General features: G+C 48.3%; 1 protein-coding gene across 16 annotated transcripts in view; it reads left to right on the top strand.

The window, feature by feature from the left end:
* The window catches only part of MAPT (microtubule associated protein tau), a 104,367-nt gene that overhangs the window by 2,182 nt on the left and 84,634 nt on the right, over positions 1 to 17,551 (top strand). The window contains exon 2 of one of the 16 annotated variants that reach the window (XM_074343412.1): positions 3,848 to 3,975. The exons of the other annotated variants lie outside the window; for them this stretch is intronic. The gene's annotated coding sequence lies outside the window, so the exon portion shown is untranslated. The remainder of the gene's footprint in view (positions 1 to 3,847; positions 3,976 to 17,551) is intronic. 16 annotated transcript variants of the gene reach the window in all.

Below are 17,551 nucleotides of genomic sequence, written 5' to 3' on the forward strand. Positions count from 1 at the left end.
CACGCATTTTATCAGGCCGACTGAGAGCGGGGGCGCAGAGGGGACGTTGTCATGGAGACCACACGCGCCCCAGGAATGGACCTTGGGGCGTTGCCCCACCCCTTCCCAACAGAGACGGAGAACCTTGGGGTAGGCGTAGCTGCGGCCCCTCAGACTCCTGGAGGACGCTGGAGTGAGACTCCCCCAACCCTGAACCCGTGGCTCTTCCTAATTGGCCCCCGGCGTCCGCAGCCACCCAGATAGGCGTCTCTCATGTATTTTTATTATTATAGCCGAAAATTATTTTAGAAACATGCGGGATTTTCACTTTAACAGCCCGAGTTCGCCGCCGCCCTTCAAGCCGGGGGAAGGTGGGAAGATAGGGAGGCGGGTACGGACCCTGGCAAACAAATCCGAGCCTCGCCCTCCTTCGATTAGCCGGGTCCTGGCAGCTTTCTTGTTCATTCTATCGCTGGAAATTGGTGCGGGGGCGCAGTTCTGAGAGGGATCATTTTAGGGGCGGAATCATCCTCTCGAGCCACGCAGATTGGGCTGAATATGCGGGGAATAGCTCGGCTGGCGATCAAGAGTCCACCCACGGTCAGGCCGAACCTTCTTGTGGCTTAGGGGTCGGAACCTCCCTGCAGAGCTGGGCCCAGCACGGGCGCGTTGCCTAGAGGTTCACGGATCAATTCGAGCATCTTCTCTGCTTCCTCCCTCTTCCATTGAGCTGGACAGGAGATTCTGGTTCCAGACAGAGCGAGGGTGTCGGAGCGGCCCTGGGAACGGGGAGCCCGCAGCTACCTCTGCCCGGGATGGACTGTGGACAGAGAAGTCATCTCCTGTCGGTCGGGAGAAAAGGAAAGCGGCGAAGGCAAACGCGTTTAGCGCAGTGCGAGCAACAAAGCGTAGTACAGGCGTCCGCGATTTTACGCGGGGCTCTGGGGTCGGCAAGGCGGGGGAGGGGGGGCTGTTAATGGAGGAATCCCTGGGGCCGGGGGATGGTTCTTCGTACGCTGATCGGGAAACTCCATCCCTGGCTCTGGGCGCGCCTTACCTAATCAGCTTCCTTATTGGATCTAGAGGGATACCGCGTTTGCGCCCACGCTCCGACGCTGAAGCACGGAGCCAGCCGCAGCGCCCCAGTTTCCGGGGCGCGGATTCGAGAGCCATCGACTCCTGTCCCCGAAACTTCGCAGGTGGGGGCTGTTTTAAGCCTTAGGAGACCCCACTAGGCACCTGGCGCTCTGGTAACTCCATGCGCGGGGCTCTGGCTGGTCCGGGTTGGGATGGATGATGCGACCTGGGACAGCGACTGCCCGCCTGTCCCTCCAGGCCACCGCGCATTCAGGCTCAACAGGACAGCCTCGAGTTTTATCTGATCCCTGTCCCTCAAATTGACCCATCCTACGACAGAAAGAGAAATGCCTTTCCTACCACAATGAATTAAGGTATTATTTTGTGTTTTGTGCTGCTCATATTTAGCACATAAGAATTGCTTATCCATTCCTCCATTTCCAAACCTTCCCCTAAATAAATTACGCACTTCTCCCAGCGCCCTCTCAGAGTGACTCTTGAAGCTAATCAATTTCTTGACCAATGTTTGCTTCTATAACAGGCTGTGTTTACTGCACTAACCTGGCTTCAATCTTGGGGTTCAACTTTGGATAATTTGGAGGAGTTTGTTGGCTTTGCTAGGTTTTGGATGAATGACAGTCTGTGACTGTGTGTCCCTGCCCCCGCAGACCTCGTCTGCACACGCCCATCATGGAGAGGCGTGGCTTTTGGGTGATTTCTAGTATCAGACACAGATCCCCGCACAGGAACAAAAGAAACGGATTATTTCCACAAATTACAAGAAGAAAACTTACAGTCGGTTTGATTGAAGAAGGGTAAAATTTATTCCAGTTGGTAAAAGAGTGCCTTCAGTTGAACATGCCCTTTGACCCACATGCCCTTTGAGAACTGTGTCAGTCTGGAGATGTGACAGGATGGTGGTGCCCTTTATTTAGGCTGAATTTTCCTTCTGCCCTTTTAACATCAGTTCATGAAGCCCATTTTTTGAAAATTGTAAGAAATCGTGTTTTATTCCACCTTCCCTCAGCATTTATGTATATGGTTGGGGTGGCTCCACAGCTGTGTACACGAACATATGTTAGTTTTCCAGCTAGATTGTGCCTTCTATTTAGTTAATTAGTATCTTCCTTACTCTAACCTTGAAAAAAAATCACTTAAAAACAAGTAAAAACACCCTTAGGTGCCTCCTACAGTGCTAAACATACAATAGGTCTTCGGGTCATATTCATTCAACAAATAAATGAATAAAATGGGAAAGTGCAGGTCAAAAAGGTGGTGAAGAGAAAGCAGAATGGGAGGAGGGCTTTATTCAAGGTCATGGCATCAAGAAATTTTGGGGATAAATCCAAGCCAGTATGTCCCCTGCTCTGTATCCAGATGACACCCAGAAAGATGCCTGTGCCCCTTGGTGCACCTCCCCACCCTCCCCCTTTGCTTTCCCGCCTTCCCCCTTCCCGCTGCAGTACTTCTGGTTCCCACTGCTCACCTCACCCTTGCTGGCCAGAAGGGCACAGAAGAGAGGAGATGGGAGAGACTATACTCCCCCCAGGGAAGGAAGACCCCGCCCTGCCACCTTTAGGGCTGCAGCTGCTCCTCATGCCAGGAGGTCAGAGAGATGGAGGTGGGAAACCCTATTTGCCTCTGCTCCTCCTTCTTCCTTCCAATTTTCATCATCCCACCTCAGAGGACCCCTGCCCCAACCCCTCCACATCCCCAGAAATGCTCACCTGATCAGCCAGCACTAACTTGCCACCTTAGGTGCTTCTACTAGTGACTTGGAGCTGGCATGGGAGGGGCACCTCAGGAGGTGAGGGGAAGAGGGGACCCAGCCTAACCAAGTGGGCTGCAGCAGGGAGAGGAATCCATGTTCTAGCTGGGACTTTTAGCTGTTTTCCTATAAAACAGTGGTTCTCAACCTCTCATGCCATTGAGATGTCTAAAGACATCTTTTATTTTCACAAGTGGGAGAGGGTGCTACTGGCATCTAGTGGATAGAGGCCAGGGATGCTACATGCTGCTAAACATCCTACAAGGCCTGGGATGCTTAAATGATATGGTCCCAAATATCACTGGTGCCAGGGTTGAGGAGCCCCACTATAGAAACATTGTTACCCTGGCACTGTTATCTCATCTTACATTCATTGAGTGTCTTCTAGGAGGCACTGTTCAGAGTGCTCTGCAGAGATTATCTCATTTAATCCTCACAACAACCTTTAGCGTGGCAGGTTCTGTTATCTCCATATTACATGTGGGGAAACTAAAGTACAGAGAGGTTTAGTAACGCACGAAAGTCACCCAGCCAGTGAGTGGTGGAGCTAGGCGTCTGACAGTAGCCCCCTCCCCATTTCAGCTACACGTGGGCTTAATAGGCCTTTGTGGGCTAGCGGGAACCAAAGCACGATCTATAACATTGACCCAGTGGATATTCTAACTCTAAAACTGCTGACTCACACATGAACTTGTGCAAGAGTCTGTACTTGGAGCACAGCATAAAGCTCAGAACTTCATCCTTAACACATGGAACAAGGGATTTCCCTCAACCTCTGTACCTCAGTTTATAAAATGGGAAATAACCTGGTGTACCTCAGTTTATAAAATGGGAAATAACCTGGGGACCTGAAACCTCTTCCTCCAATCCAGGATTTCAGGACTACTCTGTTATACACTGGAGCAGCTAGGTCTGATTGGCTCAAAGAAGGCTGGAAATCAAGATCTGGGGATTGTGACGTAGACTCAGCTATGGTCAAGGTCAAATCACTGAAGTTTTAAAGACATCAGATTCTCATCTTAGGTTCTGCACCTCAGAGAGTTGAAGCTTTGGCACCTGCCATTGGGACCCAGCTCTGAGCATGTGCGGGTGAGAGGAGTCAGTCTGGCGTAGGAAGGACCTCATGCAAGAGTCTGTCTCCCTTGGCAAAGGTGGGTTTGGGGGTGTTTCTCACTTCCTGGGATCCAGGTTCTGCAGTAAATATTCCAGTATACTGTGATGTAGAGGGACTGCCTGGAATCCTCCATCCACAGGACTCACTGCCACTCCACCCAGACAAGGGTGCAGCGCGGCTGTGATTCCATTGCTTCCCACAACCACCAGTGTGGGCAACTGGACAGGCAGCGTCCACATCACATACACCAGACTCACTTCTGTTCCCTTGCCAAGGGGGCTGCTGTCCAAGAATTCTTTTCCTGCTTCCAGCACCACGCTCCTGCCACCTCTGCCAGGTTCCCTTCCTGCCCAGATGGCCCCCACCTGAGTGCGGCGAAGCAGCGCGAGGCCAGCTCAGGATGGTTTTTGGGTTCCTTGGTTGGCAAACATTCTGCAGGTGTAGGGATCGGCTTCCATAAAATGTCAGCTTGAATAACTTCCAAGTGGATTATCTGAAATTGTTTTTGCTTTATTAATATTTCAGTGGGCTCTATGCTTGCCCCGATCAGGAACACTAAGAATTAATCCCCAGGAAATGCATTTTGTGCCTCAGCTATTCAAGGAAGGTTTGTGAGTGCCTGGAGGGCAGACGCTGGTTTTCCCCAGACAGGTCCCCAGCGGAGGGCAGCATCCAGCATGTAAAGACAGTAGGTTTGGCCTAATGGTTAAGGATTGGGGCTTGGATTGGACATCCTGGGTGCAAATCTGAACTCCCCAACTCACTATGGGACCTAAGCTGTGTTGTTTAGCCTCTTGGAGTGTTTTTTATTGTCTGTAACTTGGGGCATGATAGTACCTATTTCACAGGTTGCTATGATGGTTAAATGGGGTAATGTTATGCTTAGCCCAGGGTTTGGCACATACTAATTGCTCAGTAAGTGGCTTCGTGGGCAGCAGCCTCTCAGTAGACCTTTGTGATTGGATGAATGTGCAAAGACTCCTACTGACCCTGGTGGTGGAATCAGTTTAAACAGATAAATTGTTACACTGTGTAGGGATCACCATAGGAGAAGTAGGTAGTTGTCCCTGGATGTTTGGGTAGAAGTGGATCCCCGAAAATCGCACACACCCAAGTTTAAATGCACCCATAGAACTCTCACCACAGGCGAGCAGAGTGACTTATCATCTGTTGTCCCTGCTTCTGTCCTCTTTCTTCCTGAAATCCACTCCATGCCAGGAATAGGCTGTGGACTCTTCCCCACTTGCCAGAGCTGAGCTGCCCTCCCTCCCACCACCTAGGAGTGGTGACCCGGCTGAGCGGGTCGGGTTCAGAGATCTTACTAGTTGACTCATGGAATAAATAGTGAGTGCTGATGAGATTGAGAAAGTAATGGGAGGCAGTGGAAGAGAGATTTTAACAATGAAATAACGAAGCAGAGTGGGGAAGGTGGTAAACTGGGAAGCAGGCTTCAAGGTGGCAGTTGAGAGTCAAGTAGAAAAAATGTTAAGGAAAGCAAACTGGACATGTTCTAAATCCAGGGAGCTCCAAGCATCTGATAACCATAGTCATATCTGTATTAATAAATTCGGCTTAAGAAGCTTTCTTATTCATGGAACAAAGACTGAGAATCATAATACGTTAGTTTTTTTTTAAAGTCATTAAACCAGAAAAATCATAAAAAATGATGCATGTATTTCAAGCATTCAGCTTAACCAGAGAGTTGTGCATTTATTCCCCTATCTTTTGGTGCAGGGCCCAGGCCTTCTCTGAGTGCTTGGGTCAGCTGGTTGGAATTCCTTGTCTTTTTGGCATAAGTTACACTCATAATACATTGTCTAGGACTTCCAGCTCTTTGGAACAAGGACTTACACTGTGGAGTAATCTGAAGACGGAATCTCTCTAAAGTTTTAAAATTTTTTTTTTCACAGTCTTTAACATCTTATTTGACAGGTAAAAAATTACTCACATTTGTGAAGTCTCTCCAAAGTATTCATCTTGATTGTCCAATAGTCAATTAATGATTTTCAGAATTCATCTTTCATTTAATACTTGCATCAGCTTGCACTTGATTTAAGTTATGTGACTATTATAATAAGTATGATGGACCTAGAAGGTTGACTGTGGTAGGAGGTGGCCGTGGCTATGGACGCCGGGCCCTGTGGACGAAGCCTTGAATTTTTACAGTCTTTGATTTCTGCTTCTTACATGGTGTCAGGTAGGAGAGGGCCTGTTGTGCAGACTTTCGTGTTAAGTGAATGACAGGCATCGTCCTGCCTTTCTTCCAGGACTAGCACTTCACATAGAAGCCCGACTGAAGGGGGCATTGCAGAATTCTCCCCATAGGACTCAAAATAAATTTAAATTCTCTTTACTGTGTTAACTCTCCTTAGTGGAGGAGTTTTAGATCAAGGTCCAACAATTTTAAAAGCCATTTCTCAATCAGCAAGTTCAAATTAAATCTGAAGCCACTGATAATGATGTTTCACTCATGGGCTTCCCTTTGGTCCTGTCTGCTGCACTGCTAAGTCAGCATCAAAGAGAAGAGGGTTATGCATTATCTCTGGTCCCAGCTGCTGGTTTTCCTTCCAGCTTATGGCCCAGATTCCTGGTTTCTCGGGAAGGCTGAGTGATACTGTCTTGGGACCTGAGCCTAACAGTTGTTCTACAAAGAGTCTTGGGAGGCACTTTCATCCTCGTGTCCTCCTCCCCAGGACACCAAGGATATTAGAGGACCCCTGGGTCCACAATCGCCTGTGATGTGATCTACAGCCAGTACATGGTGCCAGGAAGGAAGTGGCAGAAAGGAACAATTCATGGAATCGTGGAATTGCGCCCCTCCCCCATAATAAAGGACAGACTTTCCCCCTGAATTAGAACTAGCATTTTAAATTCTGCGTCAACAGAACTGTGCTGGATCATATCCAGCTCTGCCATTGATTTCCAGGTCATTTCCAAGTGTTCCCAATTGGACAGTTGGTACCAAATCATTGTCTTACCTCATTCCTCTCCTATGGCCTGAAAAAGAGGCTTATTGGGAATTAATCTAAAGGCTTAAGTACCCACAGGAAGGTTACAATTTAAAGAATCTCTTTGGTTTAATATTTAAATGTGAGCATTCGCCATCTTATTTGTTGTATGTCTGGGTTTTTTATATTGGGTTTGCTGAAAGCCGGAACAGCTTTCAACTTTGATATTGGTAATGCATCAGAATTTAAATCAACTTATAAGCCAAGCAAAGGTTGTATATACAAATAAAATAGTTGTATATGACCTGCTACATTGGGGCCCAGTAAGAATGCGGTGTAGTTTCATATGGACCTGTCCCTTTCAAAGCTGCTGCTTGCCAAGAATCACCAGGAATAGCTGTTTGGAAGAGTCACAAGCCCTCTGCCATGCATCTTCTGTCTTGCCTTTCCCTAAGAACAGGGAAAGCCTGGGCTGGCCCCAGCCCACTGTGCAGCAGTTCAGCGTTTGCCTCTGCTGTCGCCATGGGACCAGCTTAGAAATGAAGGATTTCGCAGAACATTCCTAAATCCGCTTGAATAATGGACTGATCATTCACAAACTCACCTGAATCTTCTTTAAACCTATTTAACCTTTTCCCCAGGGTTAATCTTTTGAGGATAACGTACCTCCTGGGTGTCTCTCCACTGTGTTCATTTCTTCTTTTAGTTCCGTCCCTTCTCAGCAACGCAGTGAGTGATGGCTGCACTCTGTTCCTTTCAGAGTATTAATGAAGACTGAATACATTGAAATAAGTCCTCTTCAGTGTCATTAAAGTGCTATAAATAATTATGAACCAATGTTTGATGTCTGATGGGAAACACAGGGAAAACACATTTTACTGGCAGGATTCATATTAAAAGTTGACAATCTGGGCCAAGTAAAAACCTTTTTAAAATATCTCCTTGTCTAAATGATAAATCTTGCCAGCAAGCCTGAATTCCAGAAGTTAGTCATCTCCTCATTTTGGGGGACTCTGTTATCACCCACAGCTTGGGCTTATCCAGCCCTGAATTTAATTGCGATCTTCCTTGCCTACCTACCAATTGTAGCAATAATTAAGATTTCCTGGACCTCTATCTGTCCATCTGTAAAATGGGGATTATTCAATCTTCCTCCTCAGAATGGACGATAATGTGTTTTTTCTTCTCAATGGGTAATCACAGAACTGAAATAAAACAATCTCTGAGGATTCTTTTGAGCTTTTCAGAAAACAAGTGCCACAGGGAGGGGGGTGCCTCCTGGGAGTCAGAGTCAAGCACCTGATCTGAAGTCCCTCCTGGGCTGAGCCTGATTCCTGTAATACTAGAGCCACTGTTGCCACCCTCTCCTCTAGTGCCAGCCAGACTGCGCAGGCTGCTTCCCAGGGCTGAGCACCCAGTCAGCAGGGCCTGTGCCTGGGATGGCTGGACAGACAGCCTGTACTGATCTTGTCTGCCCCTGTTTTGGAGAGGAGGCCCAAAGCCAGGTGGGACAGTGGGTGGGGTGCTTTTATATGGCCTCAAATGATGTCCTCCCCAGCCAGTGCCGACTTTTCCGGAGAGGGGCTGGGACTTCCTTGGTACATGCTGTGACTCTCAGAGGGAATTAATTTCCTGGGAGCCTTTATGTTTTCCCTAGGGTTTCAGTTTCCTCCTAATCAGACAGGGACTTGGTGCAGAATCTCATGTTCTAATTATGCCCAAGGGCAGCCTCTTCCTGCCGCTCTGTTTAGCACGTGCTGGGGATCGATTAAAGCAAGAGTGATTAAATTAAAGCCTGGAGTTGACTTTGATGGTATAATATTCTGATGGCTGTTTGGTGGCAAGAGGCATGGGGAAGGCTCATTAATTGAACATTTGCACTTGGAATGTGAATTGGGCTGCCACTGGGCTGCAGTCTGTTTGCCTTTGCCCAGTGAATGGAGGGTTTCTCATGCCTGTAGATGGTGGGAAGTATTTCTGAGCCTGTATGTCACCCTATCCTGACAGCAGCCCAGCTGCTTTACCACATGGCTGGCCTGGAGCATCAGTCCTGGGTACCTAAAGGCCCCACATCATCGACCCTTGTTTATCCTGCTCTCCCCAAAGCTGTCCTCTTTATGCCCTGGTCCCGGCCACTTTGGTCAATGGAACCTGCCATCTTCCAGTCCCCATGTGGCAAATCTTGGAGTCTTACACCCTTCCCTTAACTTCCCATATCCTGGGTCAGACTTGACCATCAGTTTCTTCCTCCCAGACATCACCTGGACCTGCCCCTCCCTTCGTGTCCATCCTTACCAGTACTGAAAGGAATGTAGGCCTTAGCATTTCACCTTGGCATCATTGTGGAAACAATAATAAGTTGTTCCCAAATTCAGGTCCGAAATTGACATCTAATCCATTTTGCAGACCATTGCCAAACTCTTCTTCCCAGAGCAGCCCTGTCATCCGCCCTGCCCCATCCAAGCATGAGTCCACACTTCGCTTTTCTGTCTCTTGCTAAGCCATGCCCCACCTTCTCTGCCTGCCTGCATCCCCCTGCCTCGGTCTGTCCTCCCTATCAGGTCCTACTGGTCCAGTCCCTCTGCTAGCCAGCCTACCTCTTGACTCCTTGGTAAACATCATGTTCTTTCTACCCCTAGCCCATTCATGGTACCTTTGCTGAGAATGTCCTCTCTCCCTTCCCTCCCCCTCTTTAAGTCACCCTGACCTTCCTTAGTCTCTGTGCTCCCTGAAGCCTTCTCCATCTACTACACTCGACAGGATCCAGAGATCTCTACGCATTTCATCTCTCACTAGTCATCAGCACCGCAGTGGTTAACACTTAATTGTTTTCCCTCTGGCCTTGCTGTGTGTGCAGATTTCATCTTCCCACAAGCTGTATGTCCACTGAGGGCAAGTCTTGTGTCTTATGTGGCTTTCCTGCTCCCCTGGGTGTCTTGCCCAGTCACAGAGCTGGGCACATACATAGCTCAAAATAATTACTCTTGATTCATGCAGTTGGATATTAATAAATCAAATAGGCTGATGTCAGATGAGTTTTACCTGTTCAAATAAAGAAAATTCTCTACTTCCTAGTACACGGCTCTGTTCTAGATATTCAAAAATAGCAAAAAAATCTCATTTCCTTTAAAGTATTCCATAATTGTTGCTTTGCCCCACTTCAGACCAACTTAACTGTTAGTCCATATTAAGTTTGCTATATGAAGATGCTGATAATAATGGTAGTCGAAGTTGCTTTTATTTTACTAAAAATATTGCTGCATTTAACCCTCAGTCCCCCACAAGGCAGGAATTATCCTCCTCATTTTGCAGAGGAGCAAACTGAGGCCCAGAGATTTCTCAGCTGGGGAGGGAGCCAGGTGGTGTCTCAGTCCAGCCGGCCTGCCTTCACACCCTCAGAGCCCCGCCTGTGGTTCCATTCAGCACGCCAACTGACATGTCGTTAGTGCTAATGACCGGAGAAGCCGTGCCCTCCAGCCTCCGTGTTTGGGTCATATGTAACATGAGCCCGGAGAAAATATTTTAAACTGAAAGCTAGCCTCTAAACTGGGCTGCTGCTTCATGTCGCCGGTGACGGCAGAACCAAATGTAGTGTCGTGGCCCTGTCCTCACTTATCAAGTAGAGAAGCTCATTTTTCTTCCAGAATGAAAATTGTTCACACTCGCCAAACTTCCATGGAGGGGTAATGTGCCACCAAAGGCTGGGAAGTGTGGGCCCTGGAGGAGCCTGGGGTGTAATCTCAGGGAAGGTAGCGTTCAGGTTCCCCGTCAGTGTCTACAGGGAGAATTTTAATTCGAGGTGGATGGTTTCCTTGGGTGAGGCAGATGAAACAAGCCCCCTGCTGTTAGGAAAAAGGGTCATAGTAGGAGGGGAAGGGAGGGGTGAGGCCAAGTCTGCATCACCCTGCCTCCCCAGGTACTGCTGCATCCCCCCTGACTCAACAATCCACTTTATTTCCCCCAGGTCTACACCACTGTGGTTCATGCTCTAGGACCAGAAAAGTGATGGGGAACAGAGAAGGGAGGGGCTCACACAGGGTACCAGGGGGTCTCTCCAGCCCCCAAATTACTAACAGGCACATAGTATGTTACTGTTCACATTCTCTCATTTAATTCTTGACATGAGCCTATGAGAATTCTTTTCTCCTTTACAGATGAGGAAACTGAGGTGACCCTCAGGAAGTTTAAGTGGGGTTTGGGAAAACCAGTGGCAGCTGAAATCACAGGGCTCGTTTAAGGCTGATGGAGGATTCGAACCCAGGACTTCTGTTTCTCAAGCCTGGACTCTGCTCCCCAGAGCAAGACTCGTCCTGGCTTTTCCCTTCACTGCTTTAGCCTGAGGGGTCCTACCAGTTAGTTTACCTGCCAGTGCCTGTGCAGGGGGCGGGGAAGAAGAGACACAGATTGCTTTTTTCTCTTATAAAAAAAATTCTGTTCGGCCTAATAAGTGTTGGGGGATGGGCATAAATTGTGCCCCAAAGAGCTCCTGAGCTCTGGTGATGGAAAGCAGGAGGCAGGCGCAGGGGAAGGGAGAAATTACTGAAGTGGTGCAGCCTGCTGTGGGCTAAACGGGCGGCTGCCGCGCTGGGTCTCCCAGGAGCTGGAGGCCATGATGGTGGGGCTGGCCTGCCTCACCGCACCCCTGTTTCCGTGGATCCCAAAGACACAGAAAGAGGAAACACCACCATCACATTTAAGGCAGACCTGGCTAAGTAACACATCGTGTGATACAGGTTATTTTTTTTCATAACTAAAGGCTAAAAATGGTTGCTTGAATTTAAAGATAATTAGTAAATTAATTGCGTTTCTCTCTATACTACTAGTTTCGAAGCAAATTGATTAAAACTTTCTGCTTTCATGTTACTAGTGCTCATTATTTTCTGTTTAATTTGCACAATTTTGATTCCATTTGTGAGGTTTCCCCGGGGGACCAGGCTCCCTACTGCATCCATCTCTTGGGTGATGGTTTATTCATCTTTGTATCCTCAGTATCTGGCCCAGCGTGTGGCACAGAATAAATGCTTAGTAATTGTTTAGTGAATGAGTAAATGGGTGAACAAGTGAATTCAGGACTGATTAAAACTTAAGACCTCTTTTTAGGTCTTTAGAAAGGGAAACAGGTGCATAATTTGTTTATTTGTTCATCCTTCTACAGTCCTGGAGGATGGAGGAGTGCACGTCTGCATGTGGAGTTTTGAGTGCTAAAAGTAGAAATGCAGGTACTATTTGCCATAATCTTTTTGTTTTATTTTGGGGGTGGTAATTAGGTTTGTATTTATTTATTATTTTGAGGGAGGTACTGGGAACTGAACCCAGGACCTGGTGCATGCTAAGCATGTGCTCTACGTGCTGAGCTACTCGCTCCCCACTGATTTGCCATAACCTTTTAAAACATTAAGTCCTTAGATTAATTTAAGCCTTTAGATTCTTGTGAAAACCAAAATGCCACTGTGAACCATGAGCCCTGCTTCACAGAGATCTTGATGACCAGGGCTGGGTCTGTGGCCTGATCCTCTGGAACGTATCGGGAATGGCAGTGAGCAGTTCAAGGCAAAACACTTAAATCCCGGCCATTTCATGAACAGCTCAGGCCCAGGTAGGGCTCTCAGAATTAGCAAACTAAGACACAGGATGCCTCATTAAATTCGGATTTCAGGTAAACAACAATTTCTTTTTTTTGGTATAAGTGTGGTAGGCTACATAATGCTCCCCTCTCCCGCCCCCACCGAGATATCAGATCTTAGTCTCCAGAACCTGTGACTCTCACCTTATTTGGGAGAAAGATCTTTGCAGATGTGATTAATGAAGGATCTTGAGATGAGATTGTCCTGTATTATCTGGGTCCTAAATGCAATCACATATGTCTTATAGGAGCCAGACAGAGATTAAAATCAGGGAAGAGAAGACGATGCAATGATGGAGGCAGAGATTAGAGTGATATGGGTGCCAATAGCCACCAGAAGCTACGAGAGGCCAGCAAAGAATTTTCTCCTAGAGCTTATAGAAGGAACATGGCCCTGTCAACACCTTGATTTCAGCCCAGTGATACTGAGTTTGGACTTCTGGCCTCCAGACCTACGGGAGAATAAATATCTGTTGTTTTAAGCCACTCAGTTTGTGGCAATTTGTTACAGCATCCACAGGAAACCAGTACAGGTATGTCCCATGCAGTATTTGGGACACCCTAAAAAAATTATCTGTTGTTTATCTGAAATTCAAGTTCATCCAGGCACCCTGTATTTTATGTGGCAATCCTGATTCCCAGGACCAAAGAAAGGGGCTTTTGAATTTTCAAGAAAGCCAGTGGAGGCTGTCAGGAAGTAGACTTCTTTATGTTAGGCGTCTTTGTAAGCACAGTTCAACTGAACCGATTTGAACTGAACTTTACTAACTACCCTTCGGACAAAAGAGGGGGGCAGTTAGACAGGTGTTAATGATTTATTTTTTTTTCCACAGTCATTTGAACACTTCCTATAAAATAGAATCTCTGTGTCAGGGTGGAGGAGTTAGCCATTAATCCGTACATCTAGGCTAAGTTACAAACCATTCCAGATAAATCACGTGAAATGTGGCCATTAACAGAGCTTGAGTGATGCTGCGGTGCATTTCTGATACTTGAGCTGCCCCTGGGAATCTTGCACCCTTTCATTGTTGGATGCGGGGGCCCTGAGCAGAACAGCTGTGTAAATCCCGGTTGCAAAGGAGAGGATTTCACAGCCGACCTGAAATGGAGGGAGGGGGCAGATGCTGCAGGAAGGGGGCATCTCAATGAGAGATCCCAGGAGGCGTTCTCAATGGAAGTAGATGCAGAATGTCCCCATTGTTTCCTATGGCATCACACTCTAACGTGAGTTGAAGACAAACTGGCCCTTTGGTTGCACCCCATGCAGAGAGGGCTGCCCAGCACAGGCCAGGACATCAGTCTTCACAGGCTCAGACTCAGGTTCATGGTGCAGCTGGAAGTCACAGCGTTCACTGCTGTGCTGCTGCAGGTTTCTCTCACCTACTGTTGGGCTCTCTGAAACCTGGACAGTCCCCAGACCCTCAGGCTTTTAATGATGCTCCCAGAATCCATGGTGTTTGAGCTTCAAGGGGCCTTGGGTCATCCAGAATAGGCAGGGGGTCCTAGGTCACCCCAGAATTGCCCCAGATTCTTTACCAAAATACCCATGCCTGGGAAAAGAGAAAAACAGGTTGCTTACCCAAAAAAGGAGTTGGAGGAGACCAAACATGAAAAGATGCTTGACCTGGCCCATAATAAAAGAACTGCTGACAAAAACCACGGTGAGATGCCACTGCTCATGATGAGATGGCCAAGGTCCGGAGGGGCGGTAACCCCCAGCCGGCTGGGTTGTGCTGCTGGTGGGAGTGGAAAACCATCACTTCGGAAGAGAAGTGTGCCCGATCGATCAGATGTCCTTTGACAGAGTGTTGCTGCTTCTGAGAATTTACTCTTTCTATACAAGCAAAGGCATATATACGGGGGTCCGTTGGGGAATTATGCAAAAGTCTGGAAATGATCAGTGTGGAACTAGCTAAATAAACCATAGTCCCTGGAGAGGTGCCCTGGGTCCATACACGTGGCTCTGGGCGCTTCCTCAGATCCCTTGTTAATTGAGGAACAAGATGGGCATCGTGTGTTACCATTTGTGTAAAAGGCGGGAGGGTGCATGCAAATGAGTCACTTACGCGCAGCCTGACTCTGGAAGGAAGGAAAGGTGAAAATCAGGTTTGGATGGCAGCCTCTGGGGGGAGAAATCGTGGGGGCAGGAGATGTCACTCACACTCTACTCTTTTATCTTGTGTATGTATTACCTTTTTAAAAGATAAATTCACATGTGTATGCATATATGTGCTCAGGCCCCAGCTCACTTCAAAAGGATAAGCATATCTCGAAGTTTCTTTCAAAGGCTCCCCAGGTGATGTGTGACGCCCCCTGGTGGAGAAACTCTGCTCCGGCCTCACCCTCATTTCCCAGAGGGGCAGAAGCTGTTACCAGGCCTGTGTGGGCTAGCCTGGGCACTTCGTGCTTTAGACAAGAGGACTTCCAGATGAGCTGTAAGAATAGGACTTAGCAGCAGCACACACAGTGTGCTTGTGAAGCATTTATAAAGTGTGGAACAGAACAGAGAGCACCTTCTAGAATGCTCCCTTGGGAGTAGAGGAGGACAAGAGGAGATGAACTGCTGTGTTATGTAAGTGTCTAGTCCTTGTCGTGGTTTGTGACAACCCAGACTAGCTCCATGAGCCACCCTGGTCCCGAGTGCCTGGTGACCTGCGTTCCAGGTGAGACCCCCATGGACGGGTTCCCTGAGGCCAGGCTGAGTGATATTCCACTTTATGATGTTAATGCCCGATCCTTTTATATCGTAAACAACCTGACTGCTATTTTTCCTCTTAGTGTTTTCATACAAATGATCTCATTTCATCCTCCCAGCCATTCCAGGCTGGGTGGCACTTCCTGTTGGGATGAAACGGAAGCTGCCATCCCAGAACCTCAGCAGTGGAGACAGGGTGAGGGGCTTCCTGGTCCCAGCCCTGCCTTGGGGCAGCAGCCTGTCTCCACTGGAGTAACTTCTGAGGTACAGGTCCACACTCTGCTCCACAGGTCTTTCCAGAGTTCCTCCAGAATCCCTGTCCTCCCCTGAAGGACGCAGAGCTTAACCCCAAGACCCCGCTCTTTGGGGACACTTCCCACACCTAGAGAAGCAAAAGCCACTGCCAGTCTTCTCTTTCAGATACAGAACTGCAGTCCTCAGAGGTGTTCCTGCCAAGGCTCTGAGGGCCTCATTTCAGTTTTAATTATCGTGTGGCCCCGTTGGCTCTCTCATAGCCACGGCTAGAATGTAAATTCCTGACCCCAAGGCCTAAGCATCTCCTGCTGTTTGTTAGTTAAGGGTCAGTCTGCTGGGCCTGTGGGACCCGAGACTCCCAGAACCATGGAGGGGGAAGAACCCCTAGAGGCCACTGGGGCCCACACCCACCCCCCACCCAAACTCCTCTTCTGCCTTCCTGACAGAGTCACCCAGCTTCCCTGTGATGGCAGTTCACAGCCTCGTCAACCATCTGACGAGGGGACTGGGAAGGAGGAGAAGGAAGTGGCCAGAAGAGTAAAGTGTAGGGAGCAGCTCTCAAACGTGTGACATCCTTAGAATGAGTCACCTCCTTCCCTTCAGCTGTTTCTTCTCCTCTCAGGACCTCCCTTCTCCCCACACCTCCCCACATTCTGAGGTTATACTGAGAAAAATCCACAGAGGTGCCAGCACAAGATGTTGAAGACCGCAAATTTGGCATTTTAACAGATGCCCGGGCCACTTGAGAAATGAGGTGACAGCCCAGAGAGGTAAAGTGACCTCCCCAGAGTCACACAGCAAGTTCATGGCAGAGCTGGACTAGCATTGGTCTCCCCACACAGATCCCCTCCCATGCCCTATCTCGCCTCCTACCAGTGATGTGGTGCCCCAGGACAGACCCTGCAACCCACCTGGCCTGGGGGGCCGACCGGCAGTGGAGGCCTGACCGGGAAACACCAATATTTGAGCTCTCAAGAAATAAAGGTGAAGCCTCTCAGATGACGGAGGCCAATCACTGGGACACACACTCGGATTTACAGATGTGTCCCTTGGGCAGTGGCTTTCCAGAACATTCCCTCTTTCTTCCATACAGTAAAGGCCTCTTGTGTGACTCCGGCCGATCTCCTCCCAGGGCTCCCTTGTTTTACTGATTTTGAAAATCATTTCACTTCACGGAGAGTGTGAGCTTTGCCTCGGAGGAATTACATGAGCCTGTGTTGAGCAACCAACACTAAGACCAAGTAGTCACCCCTCAGTGGGGCAGGAGCTAGAGTCGTATGAAGCCTAGTGACTAGGATTTGCCCTCAAGGAGAAAAGTTAAACAAAACAAGAGCAAAAACAACAACAAAAGGACATCTCTCAAAGAAAGGCTCTGAGTGGAGGTAAGTATCCGTTCACAAAGCAGCCAGGCTGAAGTGCCTTCACTCCTTTTGAAAGGAGAAGCGCACACCCTGCTTGAACACAAACAGGGCGAAGGTAGAGCTCAGTGGTAGAGTGCATGCCCAGCGTGCACGAGGTCCTGCGTTCAATCCCCACTACCTCCACTTAAAAAATAAATGAACCTAATTACCTCTACACACACAAAAAAACCAAGCCAAAAACACCCTCCAAAATTTTAAAAAAAGCTAATTTCCTAGAGAATGTCCACCATTCCTGGAGGATGCGTGGGTGTCCCTAGTGAAATAGCCTTCCCCTCAGCTGTGCTTAAATGATAGGAGCAACATTTGTTGCTGGAAAATATCAGTTAGGCTAATGAGGTTTTTCTTGCCCACGGAGCTGAAGCAGTTCCCAACAATGGACACCCTGTGTGGGGAAGAAGGGCATCACTGCCGTTTGGCCCACCCACGGGGTAAGTGAGCCCCCAGAGAGCGTGGGTGGTCTAACTCAGGAGCCCTTTAATTTTCTGTCCACTTTGGCCGCTTCCTCCCTGGCTGTCTCCTGGAGTCATCTTCCTTTTCCTTTTCTAAGTCAGCCCGTCCCACCATAAGCACAGAAGCTGCTAAGGGGGCTCCTCACTGGCCATCTCTTCCTGCACCTGCCTGCCCTCTTCGCAGCCACTCAAACGATTTTCCCCAAGTGTTGTTTTAATCGT

Source organism: Camelus bactrianus, chromosome 16 (assembly GCF_048773025.1).
Source record: "Camelus bactrianus isolate YW-2024 breed Bactrian camel chromosome 16, ASM4877302v1, whole genome shotgun sequence".
Taxonomy (NCBI): Eukaryota; Metazoa; Chordata; class Mammalia; order Artiodactyla; family Camelidae; genus Camelus; species Camelus bactrianus.